Source organism: Bos javanicus, chromosome 5 (assembly GCF_032452875.1).
Source record: "Bos javanicus breed banteng chromosome 5, ARS-OSU_banteng_1.0, whole genome shotgun sequence".
Classification (NCBI taxonomy): Eukaryota; Metazoa; Chordata; class Mammalia; order Artiodactyla; family Bovidae; genus Bos; species Bos javanicus.
Genome location: NC_083872.1, coordinates 16,557,739 through 16,568,307, shown reverse-complemented (window position 1 = coordinate 16,568,307; position 10,569 = coordinate 16,557,739). Strand labels below are relative to the sequence as shown.

General features: G+C 31.5%; 1 protein-coding gene across 1 annotated transcript in view; it reads left to right on the top strand.

The window, feature by feature from the left end:
- The first annotated feature begins 1,454 nt into the window (after positions 1-1,454).
- The window catches only part of MGAT4C (MGAT4 family member C), a 419,059-nt gene continuing 409,944 nt past the window's right edge, over positions 1,455-10,569 (top strand). The window contains exon 1 of the mRNA XM_061415672.1: positions 1,455-1,511. The gene's annotated coding sequence lies outside the window, so the exon portion shown is untranslated. The remainder of the gene's footprint in view (positions 1,512-10,569) is intronic.

The following is a 10,569-nucleotide window of genomic DNA, read 5'->3' as shown; positions in this document are numbered from 1 at the left end:
AGCTGGTGAAAAACTACTAGAAGATGTTGAGAGGTTAGTCAATGTGGTGAGGTCATTTGTGCTCGTCACTACTGCTTATTATTAGGCTCAGATCCACATGTAAAAACTGGGCGATAGAGGTGCTATCTTTCTTGATGATTACATCTCAAAAGAATGGCTCCTAAGTCTTTGAGAAAGACATTCCTGGGTTGTTAAAACTGGTGGGACATTGGGAAAAGATCTCAAAGGGCCAGAGCAATAATTCACAACTGCAAGCTTAAAGTAAATGCTCTGAGAAAAGGGAGGTCAGGAAGAAACTTGTGTAAAGTTTAGTGAAGCCAAGGGGAATTGTAAGGCCAGCTTAGTCAAGATCTATTTGTTAAATAAACGGATAATAAATCAGAAATTTTGACCACTCCATCCTACAGTTAAAAAAAACAAAAGTGTGACATGTACTGATTGATAACTTTTACATGACTTTGTATTTATAGAGTTTAGATACACACATGACATTTGCTTTTAAAATATTCAAACTAATTGTTCTGATTACATTTGCATATTTTTCTAAGTCATAAAAATAAACTACCATTATTATAATACAGTACTTCACAAGTAGATTAATGTTTTGGTTGAATATTTTAGTTCTCAAATACTGTAGTTTCTAAGAAATTACTGATGATGTTAGAGTGCATTGTAAGTAAATAACTCAATATAAACATAGTCCTTGGTTAGAGCACAAACAATTTTAAATGGTGTTTAATATTGCTTAAATTATTGTGGCTGTAAAGAACATATATCTAATCTAATTAAACCTGTGTAATTTCAAAGAAGGTAAACTTAATAGCTACATTAATATTCCCCAAAGTGTCATTAAATATGGTATTGGTTATGTTTTCAAAGTAGTTTTGCTTTCATTTTTTGGACATTAAGAATTTTATGAATCATTTGAAGTATAGGATAGCAGTTAATTTAATTTAGCTATATATATCATATTGCTCAGTTTAGTTCAATAGCTCAGTCATGGCCGACTCTTTGGGACCCCATGAACTGCAGCATGCTGGACTTCCCTGTCCATCACCAACTCCCAGAACCTGCTCAAACTCATATTGTACATTCTTTAAATCATATGTTGTTGTTTATTTTTTTTCCTTTCCAGCATCACCCTTTTCTCTCCCAATTCCAGAAGCCCAACCATGTGCATGTTTATAGAGGTTAATCTCAGACTTGAATTTCATTAACTGACCATACCCATAGTTGAGTTTCTACAGTAATGAGTTCATTGGGCAGAAATTTTACTAAGGTATGGGGGGAAGGGAGGGGTGAACATTATCTACATTTGAAAGGACCAAATTTACAAATCAGTAGCTTTAATGAAATTTTTTTCTCCTTGACTAACTGGGGGTTTATTTGCATGCATTCTAAGTGGCAGTGCATGGGAAACTAAGATTTTTGTTATTTTGGTTTAACACAGACTCACCCAGAAAGCACAACCCTGATTTTGCATGAGAAGGACCATCGACAGAACCTAAAACGTGAGTCCTGCTGATTTATACTATTGAATTCTATGCTATATTGCTGCCCTTGTAATAAGACATGGCACTTATGAAGATATATAATGAGAGTCTTGATTCAAGTGTTAAGTCTGGACTATAAGAGGTATAGAAAGTAAGAACTGATATGTCTTCATATCAATTTAAGGAATTCTAGTAATCAGTAGATACTTAACTTTGAATAAGATAATATATTTGTGCTTTCATTGATATTTAATTTAAAGCATATAGCTTTATATAGTTTTAATAGTCCAATTTATTTATGGCTGATAAAATATATAAATATATTCCATTACAAATAAACATTTCCCATGCTATTTTATGCATAAATTATTTTTTCATCATCTCTATGATTATTATCCCTAAGTACTTAGAGTATATATTTAGTGTCTCAGATTTTCTCTGAGTTTTTTCAAATGGAATAAGGAGTTGTTTCAAGATAAAAAAGATAGGTGCATCTTTCTTCCTTGTTCGGCCACAGATCTTTGAGTTACTGACTAACTGTTGGCATCTCTTCTCCTGTTGGCTTCTGATAAGTCGTCTTTGATAACCGGCTGTTTTTTCTTGCACTTTGCCATGGCTACAACTCTAGGGTATCAGAACTGTCAAAAATAAAAGTAAAGAGGAGAGGCACAGAGCTTATGAAAGTTAGGGAAGACCTAAGGCCTGGTATCAGCTGATGAATTTCTCAGCTGGCAGGTAGTTTTCACTTTGCCCCATTTGCTGTCACAGCGTACAGTACCTGAAATAATAAGGGAATCTTTCCGCCAATAATGGACGATGGGGGCTGTTTGCTTTGTGAGAATCTGCCAAGGAAACATGCCATGTGGCTTTATCTTTGAAAGTGAGCGTGAAACAAGCTTGCCTGGCTGCAGATAAGCGACTTAGAAGGAATCCTATTCAGATGTACCTGTCACTAATTTATCTGGAGGTTTTGTGATTCATACATACCGCTCTGTGTGCGATGAAGCATTAAATTGGTTTCCTCCGGGAGCAGGTCACATTCAGGGGTCGTCAGACCTGTGCTATGGGATGGTGCATGCTTGATTCATATAACCTCTCACTACTGAATTTTTATCTGTTAGAAGGCTGGTAGTGTGAACATATGTAAGATGATCTCTTGCAAAATTTCAACATCAAAGAGATTGACAAAAATTTATCTATTAATATGCAAGTGTTTGTAACAAAAAATTAATCAACCTTTCTGCTGTTAGCACAGTCATTTATTCTGATAATTGAGTACAGGTATGTTTCCCTATAATAGCCTTACTCTTGATGAGTGTATTTCTGTGGCTCCTTTATTTATTGAAACACAGGGATGTGTACTTAACTGCATAACTGTATAGTTAAAAAAAAAATGCACAGTTGATTTGCAACAGGTCTCATGAAAGAAAGACTTTAGGAAACAAAGAGTTTTCCCATTTAAAATATTGTTTTCTACTGTGGCAATTCTACCTTATTACTCTATATATTTTGAAAGAAAATGGCATAACTTGGAAAATGAGAGAGATAGTGTTTCAAGAACAAAACCAAAAAACCCCATTCTTTGTTTCATTATTTCCATGATGGGGTACATAAAACTAAAGCCTAATATCTTCCCTTGGGTTTTTAACTGTGCTCCATTTTGTGTAAAATTAAGTCAATAAATGACAAAGAAGTAGTCAAATGAGAGCAAACTGTGAAATCTTTCTAAAGTGTTTTTAGCATGCATGGCAACAGTCTTAACAGTGTGTAAATTGGCAATATAAATTGAGAGGTTTTATTTTTTTAATTTAAAATTGTTTCTTCTGTATCACAGTTCAAAAAAAAAGAACAAAAAGCTTGATCATTTCATGAAGTAGCAAAATGAAAGCTCTTACAACTGAATGAACATGATGACTTTATGCTACCTTTTTATGGTATAAGTCTTTTGATTTTGTCCTAGTTGTAAACATGTGGAACATTTAATAATAAAACTGGAATTTTCTTATTAATGAGTTAAAGCATAATTAGGCTATTACTGTAGGAACCAATAGGTCATTTATGCATAATTCATAATATTCAAATAAAATATTCTTCAAACTTCACAGTCCTCAAATTCAGCTGTGATCTTAAAATCTTGTAAGGCCTCCTAATAAACAGGAGTGTTAAATAAATATATTTAAGAATATTATTTTTTCCTTCTGGCTTACTTCACTCTGTATAATAGGCTCCAGTTTCATCCACCTCATCAGAACTGATTCAAATGTATTCTTTTTAATGGCTGAGTAATACTCCATTGTGTATATGTACCATAAATACAGTATACTAACGCATATATATGGAATTTAGAAAGATGGTAACAATAACCCGGTGTACGAGACAGCAAAGAGACACTGATGTATAGAACAGTCTTATGGACTCTGTGGGAGAGGGAGAGGGTGGGAAGATTTGGGAGAATGGCAATGAAACATGTAAAATATCATGTAGGAAACGAGTTGCAGTCAGGTTCGATGCATGATGCTAGATGCTTGGGGCTGGTGCACTGGGACGGCCCAGAGGATGGTATGGGGAGGGAGGAGGAGGAGGGTTCGGGATGGGGAACACATGTATACCTGTGGCGGATTCATTTGATATTTGGCAAAACTAATACAATTATGTAAAGTTTAAAATAAAATAAAATTAGAGAAAAAAAAAAGAATATTATTTTAAGATTTCAAAATAGTCTACTAAGCACTTTGGGGGAGCGGAAAAGAAAGAAAAGTAGTTCATGAAATTAAGGAAAAAAATGCTATTATACTATAAACAAAGTACACATGATTATGCATGTTTCTGCTCCCTTCTCCCCATTCTATTTTGTCTATAGACAATAAAACAATGTGTAAACTTTAAATTTCCCATATGTTTATTAAAATCTATTATATGCCTCTCTATGAGATATTTTCTTAATTTCTTTTAAGAAAAATCTTTTAAAGTACAGACTAAATTCACATTACTTTGAGAGTAATTAAAATGAACCATTTTGTTAGAGACATTTAAAGGATCTAACAAGCATTTTGCTGCTTAGATTATAATGGTAATTTTAGACATTTTTCTGTATCTATCATCAGTTTTTCCTCTGTCCTGTTTTTGTTATTAATTTTTTAATGATATATTTCAGGTGCACAGAATTATAATTTAACATCTCTATACACAACAGAGAAATCACCACCAGAAGTCTAATTATAATCCTACTCCACTCGTTGAGCCTGATTTGCTTATTTTGCCTACTCTCAAATTCCTTCCCCTTAGATAATTACTAATCTTATCTCTGTATCTATGTGTTTATTTATTTTTTTTAGATTTGACTTATAAGTGAAATCACAAGATATTTGTATTTTTTTGTCTGAGTTATTTCACTTAGCATTATTCCTTTAAGGTTCATCCATGTTGTGGCAAGTGGAAGGATTTCATTCTTTTTATGGCTGAGTAGTATTCTATTGCATAAATATACCACAGCTTCTTTATCTATTGTTTTATTTATGGACACTTATGTTGTTTCCACATCTTGACTATTTTAAATAATGGTGCAGTGAGCATAGGGGTATGTATATCTTTTTGAATTAGTATTTCCTTGTTGCCCAGAAGTGGAATAGCTGCATCATATTATAGTTCTATTCTTAATATTTTGAGGAATCTCCATAACTATTTTCCATGACTTCACTATTTGATAGTCCTATCTACAGTGTATGAAGATTCCTGTTTCCTACATACTCTCCAACATTTGTTATTTCTTATCTTCTCAATAATAGCCATACTTTTTGTCTATTCTTCATGTGGTAATTCCCCATATTTCAGACTCTGCTTACACAACTTTAATGTATCTCTTCAAAAAAATATTTTCTAATAGTCTAATCTAGTCTTAATCTCTTATAGACTTCTTTGATCTCATAACATTTGCCATAATATTTAAGTATTTCCCCTATATTTTATAAATATGAATTATATAGATAATATGCTATATATATTGAGAGCAAAAGAATATTATATACTTGTTTGTATCTCTTCTACAAAACTAAGTATAATTTCAAGTGTCTAGGATCGTGCCTTGATATAATAAACAGTCAATAAAATTTGTTGAGTGAATAAAGTCATATCATAAAACAAAATAATTCCATAAATAAGAATATAAGAAATATAATGTATATATTATATACATAGTAAAAAAGTTATATAATTACTGGTTTATTTAACAAAATAACTTCAAATTCATATCCTATACAAATAGAGAAGTTGGCAAGCTTGACACAGTACCTTCCACACAACACAACTGAAGCCTACAAAAACCTATTAGATATTAATGCCATGGAATCCATAGCTAATATTGTCTTAGAATAATTACAAATTTTTCTGTGGCTATTTTTAAAATAGTTTAAAGAGAAGCAAAAATATCTATGATTTTTAGAAACACCCATTTATTTTACAAGCACTTATTGAGAATCGTCTATGTGTGAAACTGTGCAGAGGTCTAGGAGATTTATTATTGTAAATGGTTAACTCTCACCTCATAAAATCAATATTTATAGTCAGAAAATTCCATTTATACTTTTAAAAATATTGTAGAACAGAAGTTGAAAATGTTAATAACATTCGGCAGAATTAGAGTTCATTTTCAGCTGAGGGAAATAACACCAGCGTATTGCAGAGGTTGATTTGACACTAATCTTTGAAGAAAGCTGAAGGAATTCTTGGCACAGGGAATAGCATAAGAAGAGGCACATAGAAGGTGTTTTGTAAGAATTAGTTGCTCATTTCACCAGGTATATCAACTAAATGTAAGGGATATATTAAGTTGTTTGATAGATGTTATGGATCGAAGTTATATCTGAAAGTAGATTAGGACAAGATTGTGGAAGATTAAACATTAGTTTAAGAGATAAGGATTTTGTTGGCATATAGTTATGTCCTTGGATCATGTTCAATCTCTTATTATCTTAGAAGCATATAAAAAATAAGAATGTGATTATTTTGGATGATAGTTTACACAGAAGAATTTGGCATTAGGTAATATAAGATCTCCCTTTTGTTTGTGCTGTACATTTGTATACATGCACATATTTACATGTATGCCTTAACACACACAGGGGGGTTTGTCTGTCTGCATGTCTGAATAGATAAATGTGCACCACTTAATCTGGCTTTATTTGACAAAATACATTAGAGGAGAAGTCAGTGTCATGTATAGAAATTACTAATGACTTTAACAAATACTCAATAAACTCATAAAGCAAGGAAACATGAAATAAAACAGCAGTAATGAAAGGCTTCCCTGATTGCTCAGCAGTAAAGAATCTGCCTGCAATGCCAGAGATGCAGGTTCAATCCTTGGGTCAGGAAGATACCCTGGAGAAGGAAACGGCAACCTACTCCAGTATTCTTGCCTGGGAAATCCTGTGGACAGAGGAGTTGGCAGGCTGTGGCCCATGAAGTCACGGAAGAGTCAAAGAAAACTTAGTGACTAAACAACAAACAAATGAAGGGCATATCTTTCAGAGAAACACTTGGGGGAAAACTCATAAGAATGATAACTTGTAAAATATTAATAAGAAAAGAGAAACCAAATGTCTTTTTACACTCTAACTGATGTTTGTTTATTTGTTTTACTTTTTATTGGAGTATAGTTGATTTACAATATTGTGTTGGTTTCAGGCATATGGCAAGTGAATCAGTTATACATATACATATAACCATTCTTTTTTAAGATTCTTTTCCCATATAGGCCATTAAAGAGTATTAAGTTGAGTTCCCTGTGGTCTACAGTAGGTCCTTATTAGTTATCAGTTTTAGTGTATATATGTCAGTCAATCCCAATCTCCCAATTTATCCCTCCCACCCTTATGCCTTAGTAACTGTAAGTATATTTTCTATATCTGTGACTCTACTTTCTGTTTTATAAATATATTCATTTGTTCAAAAGTCAAAGTGTTCAATTAGACCTTGATGATTAAAAAACCAAGATACTTGTAACTGATTACTTCCCTAAATGCATTCTTTATAGCACATACAATGCAAGATATAAATAGGAATTTTGTGATTATTTTCTTTTTTGTGATTGATAATTTCAAATAAACTTGGCAAATATTGTATCAAGTACCTGTTTTAGAAATGAAAAATCACAATAGCCTACTAAAACTATGACAAATTCTTGCATTAATAAATTTGTTGGTGTTTAACTCAGTATTTACCAAATTAGTTCAACTAGGTAATCCTTATTTCAAGGCCATGATCTTTCCATGATTCTATGTTGCCTCAATACAAATTTACAGTATCATTTTCTGAAAGCATTTGCAGTAGGAAAGTAAATGCAATCTTTATTTTTTGTTATTTTTTAACTATTTAAGAATCTTGGCATATTTCAAGATCACAAAGTTATTCTCCATATTTTCTCCTAAAATTTTTTTACTGCTAGCTTTATGTTTAGTCCTATGAACCAGCTAAATAACTTTTGTATTGAGAAAGTAGAGATCAACAATAATTTTTAAATACAAATATCCAGTTAATTCCAGCATCATTTCATAAATACTTTTCTTCCCCATTGAGTTAGCTCAGGCCTTGTTCCAAAATTAATTGAAAATAACTGAGATTTTTATTGTTCTATTGATCTTTTTGTGTATTATTAAATTCTTAAACTATGCTATGGACATACTGCAGATTAACAGCAAGTTTTGAAATGTTAGTATAACTCTACCAAATGTTTTCATTTTCAAGATTATTATGAGTATTCCAGATTCTTTTCCATTTCATCTTAGAATTAGTTAATATTCCCTTGATATTTTGACTGAAATTGTATTAAAGCTAACAAATCAGAAAATCTGACATCTTAAAAATATTAAGTGTTCTCATTTATAAAGATAACATAGCTCTCCCTTTATTTAGGTCTTATTTTATTTCTCTCTGAAGCAGTTCCTACTTTTCATAAGAGAGATCCTACACATATTTGTTAGATTTATTTCTACTTCATATATGTTGATACTATCATTAATGGAAACATTTTAAAAAGTTTATTTCTCATTGCTAGTATATAGAAATATATGCAATCATTTTTTATACCAATCTGTATCCTGTGAGCTTGCTAAATTTACTTATTACTCCAAATAATTACCCTAAGTAGATTCTGGAGGCTTCTCTGTAAACACAGGCATATTATCTGATATTAAGTTTTTTATGCCAACTTTTGTATTTTTATTTCTTTGTCCAATTTAGCTAGGACTTCCATTACAACATTAAGCAGAAATTATGAAAACAAATTTTTTAGTAATATTCTAAATGGTAGAAGAGAAACACTAAAAATATGATTTTAGTTTTCACATATATTCTTAATGGAATTGAGAGTTCTACTCTCTTTCTTGTTGTTTGGTCATCAAGTCGGGTCCAACTCTTTGCAACCCCGTGGACTGCAGCATGCCAGGCTTTCCTGTCTTTCACTATCTCCTGGAGTTTACTCAAACTCATGTTCATTGAGTCCATGATGCCATCCAACCATCTCTTCCTCTGTCACCCCCTTCTTATGCTGCCGTCTTTCCCAGCAGCACATATATTTTTGATGAGATGGAGAGAGTTCTGCTGTCTTCCTAGGGTTTGATATTTGGCAAAACTAATACAATTATGTAAAGTTTAAAAATAAAATAAAATTAAAAAAATAAATAAAAGGCTTTATCATGAATGAGTGCTGCATTTGAAATATTTTTTTCTGCACTTTTTTGGACGATCTTATTATTTGTCTTGTCTATATTATATATATGGCAATTTCCACTGATTAATTTCTGACTGCTAAACCAGTCTTGCATTCCTGGAATATATTCCAATTGATGATCATGCTTCATATCCTTCAGCCTCCTTCATATATATGACTGGACATGATTTGCTAATACTGTCTTTAAAAATTTTGTGTTTATATTTACAAGAAATACTGGATTATTAATTCCTTTCAAGTCTTTATATCTTTTGGTGTCAAAATATAAAACAAGCTTTGAAAGGGTTTCTTTTCTTCTATTTTCTAAGTTTCTGTCCTATTTCTTCTTCAAGTAATTGATAAAATTCACTGGAATAGCTACTTAAAGAGCTATTTTAATAGCTTAGAATTTTCTTTATGGAAAAGTTTGAAATGTAATTTCCTCAGTGTGTTTGTGTGTTCAGTGGCTCAGTTGTGTCTGATTCTTTGCAACCCCAAGGACTGTAGCCCAACAGGCTCCTCTGTCAATGGGATTCTCCAGGCAAGAATACTGGAGTAGGTTGCCATTTCCTACTCCAAATTTCCTCAATAGAGAAAGGGATATTCAGTTTATCTTTATTACTTTACATCAGTTATGGCAATTTATGTCTTTCAGAAAATTTTCCTATTTTTTTCTAAATCATTGCATCTATTTATATAAAATTATTCATAAAATACTATTTTGAAATATTATAAAATTTTATTGCTGGTTAATCTGTAGTATTATTTGCCTCATTCTTAATATTGTTATTTTGAATTTACCCTTCTTTGTTTTCCACAAATATGGGTAATGATATAATAATTTTATTAACCTTTTCAAATATCTTTAACTTTGTTGGTTTTTAAACACTTTTTATTTTCAAATTCATTGATATTAATTTTCCTTTCTTTTAATCTTTTTGAATTTTAAATAGGTTTTGTTTTCCATCTTTTAAATGTAGGAGATTAGATTATTATTTCTGTACTTCACCAATTTAAACACACCGTATTTTCTCCATGTGCTGCTTAAACTGTTACATGACTTTTGGCATGGTCTGCTTTCATTAGTGTACAGTTTGAAATGACATCCAAATTCTTTGTTTTCTTCTTTGAACTGTGGATTATTTGCAAGTTTAATCTGTAATTTCTAATTATTTGGAGTTTTTTTTTTTTTGGTTCCTAATTAATAGCTTTGTGGTAAAATAGTATACTGTACACTCTTTAATTATTTGAAGTTTATTGGGAGTTGTTTTATAGTCCACTATATGGTGATTGCTCTATGTACTAAAAAGAATATATATCTCACAGTTTGGGAAATAGTGCTTTAATATCAATTAGTTAATACAAGCTGAT